Genomic DNA, 5314 nt, shown 5'->3' on the forward strand with positions numbered 1-5314 from the left:
CATGAGCATGGGTGTTTCACTAACCTCGTAGAGACCCCCTCTTTTGGCTTCGTGGGATCTCCTATCCACATTAAATGACGAACCCCATTGCTGAGATTGATCACTCAATGTTTCAAAGAAGTCCCACGCCTCACTGGCACTCTTACCCATCAAACTCCCACCACTCGTTGCATCTACCATGGATCTAACCTGGAGTGTAAGACCTTGATAAAAGTATTGCACTAAATGCCATTTCTCAAACCCATGATGCAGACACCTACAGATCAAATCCTTCCATTTCTCCCAAGCCTCATAAAAGTGTTCTCCCTCCTTCTGCATAAAGTTGGAGATTTCTCTTCTGAGGGTTGTAGTTCTCTGAATGGGAAAGTACTTGGACAAAAATTTTGTGACTAATGTGTCCCATGAAGTAATGCTGCCCACCTCTAAGGAATTAAGCCAAGACTTGGCATTATCCTTAAGTGAAAATGGAAAAAGTCTTAACCGGATAGTCATCTGAGAAATTCTGGAATTTGAAAGTTGCACAAATATCTAAGAATTCCTTGATGTGGTAATAAGGGTCCTCCTTCTCCAACCCATAGAATGTAGGGAGGAGTTGGATCACACTCGGTTTCAACTCATAACTGGCGGCAGTAGTGGGTGGCAATATAATGCAAGAAGGTGATGTGAAGTGGGATGGGATAGAATAATCCCTTAGGGCTCTACGGTCACCTACTGTAGGTAACTGTAATGGTTCACCCTGATTGGCCATGGTAGCTCCTAACTTGACTTCGGGTGTTTTCCTACAAATATGTTCTACCTCTTCAACAGAGGGAGTTAATGGTCCACCTAGGGAGCGGCGCCCGTGCATAAAAACACAAAAAGAAACAAAACGAACTATCAAATTAAGCTAACAAACTCACTATTGAAAATACGAACTAACTAGAAGAAATAAAAATAATTCCATACAAAATCACCAAGATAAAATTATGAAAGCAAAAAATAAATAAATAAATAAATAAAAATAAATCTAACCTAAGACCATGGAGAACAAAGAAATACACTTAATACATGCCTCCCCAGCAACGGTGTCAAAAACTTGATGTAAAAATTTAATTACATCGGCTTTTATACCTCGCTAGCATACGAATCGTTCATGTATTTTAGCGGGAAGCGAGGGTCATATCCACAAGGAGGACTGAATTTTGTGTATTCTTTAGTTAACTAACCTAACCAAATATGATGAATTAATCTAAACTAAACACTAATTATATCCTAAATTATCAAGCAATCATCTGGTTAACTACTTGCACAACGGGAAACGTCAACTCTGGATTTTACGGTGATTCGTGCCTCTCTCGAGCGCCATGTAACCACGGATCCGATTTCTCAATCCTTGCGTCTAGCCCCTCTCGGGTGCATAGACTGAAAGATAGAAATCGGATTAAAATACCAAAATCCAACCTAAATTATAATCCTACCCTAACTAGCTAATTTAATCAAATATCCGGAAAACAAATATTCAATAAATATTAATTATCAAATCAAATTTAATAAACATTCAAAACCTAAGTTCAAACTATAGAAAAATTAAATTCCAAAATGACGAATTACTCCCCTTCTCCTTCCTCTCGCTCGGGCAGCAGACTGGTTCTCACGGGTGCTGCAATTTCCCAAAATTGATGGCTTTGGGTAGCAAGAGCAAGTGGCCGGAGGTAGAGACGACGCCGGCGAAGAAGGATAGAAGCCGACGGATGGAGGTGATGACCGGTGAAGAACAAAATGGAGCTGAAGTCCTCTAAACGGCTCTCTCGAGTCTCGGTTGGAGTCGGAATAGCTCCGTGAATGGTCAGAAATAGGTAATCGACGCCGGAGGATGGTCGAAATGCGGAATTGGCACCGGAGGAGCCCTCTCAGGTCACCTCTCGGTCTGGTGAATAGAAACTGGCACTATCGAACTCGCCGCGATGGAGACTCTCTCGAGCTGTCCATGGGTCTGTTCTCGGTTGCCAGACGGCGGTGGACGACGGTGGCAAAATCCTCTCGGGTCTTCCCCTGTTTTGGTCCACGGTGCTCTATTTCGGTCGACACCCTCTTCCCCTTCAGACGACGTTCTCTCCCTACCTTTAATACTATTTTCCCTTTGTTTTAATACGATTTGCCCTAAAAAATACCTCCATTTCACTAAGGGAATTTTGGTAAATATCTCCTTCTCCACCAAAATTCTCCTGAAATTCCATAATTGAATCCATAAAAAGCATTTCAGGAAGAAATAAACCCTAAAAGCAATGAAATATAATTCAGGAGAGAAAATTATGCAATATAGATAGTGATTAATGCCAAATTCAATACATGCACATTTCATTTGAAAACCGATAAATAACCACCTATAACACAATTATAAAGGTTATTCTATTATAATTAACCTAGTTCTCATGTCAGAATATGGCATCTATCAAACACTCAGGTAAAAATCCCCCGACTACCCTTTTTCTCGATAATTGTAAAAGCTAGTGTATAAAAACTAAAAGAGTTTGCAGTGCCTAAAAGTTACAGAGACTTTTTGGAATTATATCTCTCTTCATTTGTGCATTTCCTTTCCATTTTAGATGTACACTTTTTTCTTAAATCAAAACTTGAGTTTTCACTCTCCGATTCTCTCGAAAACAAGAAAATAAAGGCAAATCTTATCACAAAAAAATGAAAATTTTAGAGTTTATGTAAGCAAAAAATTTTAAATAGTAACAAGTGTAAGTAAAGAACATTTATTCACACACCACAAATGAACACAAAAGTTTTGTTGTCCAAGTTTGGGAAATTCCATTAGTTCTACCATTATGGCTTGGAATTTGATAAGAAAGAGATTTCTAACTGATCCCAACATGTTCTAATTATGCATATGCATGCTTGAAACCTGTTAAAGATGCAAATGCCCTATGGATCCAAACCTTTCAAAATGAACAACAAATGCTCGTTAAATTCTCGAGTGAACGTGCGGTGTAAATACCCAAGTCAAACAAGCCATTATTTTGCCCATTTACAAAAAGCTAAATTAACAATCACATATGATTTGTAACGTGATTTACCGGTCCATCAAGCGTAACGGGCTATAGTTTTGTAAGAAATTACTTATGGATTGGGACTTAACACTCGGTTAAAAATCTCCTGCGTCCCCCTTTTCCTGATCACTGAAAAACCTAATGTATAAAAACTGAAAGAGTTTGCAGTTCCTAAAAGTTAAAGAAACCTTTTGGAATTATCTTTCCCTACATTTGGGCATTTCCATCCCATTTTAGATTTACAATTTTTTCCTAAATCAAAACTTTGAGTTTTCACTCTCCGATTCTCTCGTAAATAAGAAGATAAAGGCAAAACAGATCACAACAAAATGAAAATTTAGAGTTTATATATGGAACAAATTAAAAAATATAACCAATGTAAGTAAAGAAAATTTATTCACACACCACAAACGAACACAAAAGTTTTGTTGTCCAAGTTTGGGAAATTCCATTTGTTCTACCCAAATGGCTTGAAATTTGATAAGAAAGAGATTTCTAACTGATCTTAACATGTTTTAAATATGGATACACATGCATGAAACATGTTAAAGATGCAAATGCCCTATTGCTCCAAACCTTTTAAAGCAAACAACAAACACTCATTAAATTCTCAAGTGAACGTGCGGCGGGATATTTACTCGAGTCAAACAAGCCATTATTTTGCCCACTTAAAAAAAGCTGACCTAACAATCTCATATGATTTGTAAAGTGATTTATCGGTCAATCATGCGTAACAGGCTATGTTTTTGATAGAAATGACTTACGGATTGGGAGTCAACACTCAGTTGAAAATCCTCCACCTCCCCCTTTCCTGATAACTACAAAACCTAATGTATAAAAACTAAAAGTGTTTGCAGTCCCTAAAAGTTAGAGAAACTTTTTGGAATTATCTCTCTCTACATTTGTGTATTTACATTCCATTTTAGATGTACATTTTTTTCTTAAGTCAAACCTATGAGTTTTCACTCTTTGATTCTCTCGTAAACAAGAAGAAAGGGCAAAATAGATCACAACAAAATGAAAATTTAGAGTTTATGTAAGGAAAAAATTAAAAGCAATAACAAATGTAAGTAAAGAAAATTTATTCACACACCACAAATGAACACAAAAGTTTTGTTGTCCAAGTTTGGGAAATTTCACTAGTTTAACCCTAATGGCGTGGAACTTGATAAGAAAGAGATCTCTAACTGATCCTAACATGTTTTAAATATGGATACGCATGTTTGAAACATGTTACAGATACAAATGCCCCATTTATCCAAACCTTTTAAAGCAAACAACAAACGCTCATTTAATTCTCAAGTGAACGTGCGGTGGGATATTTATCCAAGTCAAATAAGCCATTATTTTGCCCACTTACAAAAAGCTGACAAAAAAATCGCAGATGATTTTTAAAGTTATTTATCGATCAATCATATGAAACAGGCAAGATATGACTTATGGATTGGGAGTCAAAACTCAGTTAAAAATCCCCTGCCTCCCCCTTTTCCCGATCATTGTAAAACCTAATGTATAAAAACTAAAAGAGTTTGCAGTCGCTAAAAGTTACAGAGACTTTTTGGAATTATCTCTCTCTACATTTGAGTATTTAGATTCCATTTTAGATGTACATATTTTTCTTAAATCAAAACTTTGAGTTTTCACTGTCCGATTCACTCATAAACAAGAAGATAAAGGCAAAACAGATCACAACAAAAGGATAATTTTAGAGTTTATGTTTGTAAAATATTAATAAAAATAACAAATTTAGGTAAAGAAAATTTATGCACACACCACAAACGAACACAAAAGTTTTGTTGTCCAAGTTTGGGAAATTCCACTAGTTCAACCCTAATGGCTTGGAATTTTATAAAAAAAAGATTTCTAATTGATCCTAACATGTTTTAAACATGGATATGCATGCTTGAAACATGTTAATGATGAAAATGCCCTATGGATCCAAACCTTTTAAAGACGAACACCAAACGTTCATTAAATTCTCAAGTGAACGTGTAATGGGATATTTACCAGAGTCAAACAAGCCATTATTTTGCCTATTTACAAAAAGCTGACCTAAAATCGCAGATGATTTGTTAAGTGATGTATCGGTCAATCATACATAATGGGCTATGTTTTTGTAAGAAATGACTTATGGATTGGCATTCAACATTCACTTAAAAATTCCCGTTTTCCCCTTTTCCCGATCTTTGCAAATCCTAATGTATAAAAAATAAAAGAGTTTTCAGTCCCTAAAAGTTACGGAAACCTTTTTGGAATTATCTCTCTCTACATTTGTGCAT

General features: G+C 36.1%; 1 non-coding gene across 1 annotated transcript; it reads left to right on the forward strand.

The window, feature by feature from the left end:
- The first annotated feature begins 238 nt into the window (after nt 1-238).
- On the forward strand, nt 239-345 carry LOC137960672 (small nucleolar RNA R71). The gene has a single exon (XR_011114223.1). It is a non-coding gene; the product is annotated as a small nucleolar RNA R71 (small nucleolar RNA).
- The last annotated feature ends 4969 nt before the right edge of the window (nt 346-5314 follow it).

Source organism: Aristolochia californica, unplaced genomic scaffold (genome assembly GCF_029961685.1).
Source record: "Aristolochia californica isolate CCGP_79_NKW_82.1479 unplaced genomic scaffold, dmAriCali1.0.hap1 SCAF_3, whole genome shotgun sequence".
NCBI lineage: Eukaryota > Viridiplantae > Streptophyta > Magnoliopsida > Piperales > Aristolochiaceae > Aristolochia > Aristolochia californica.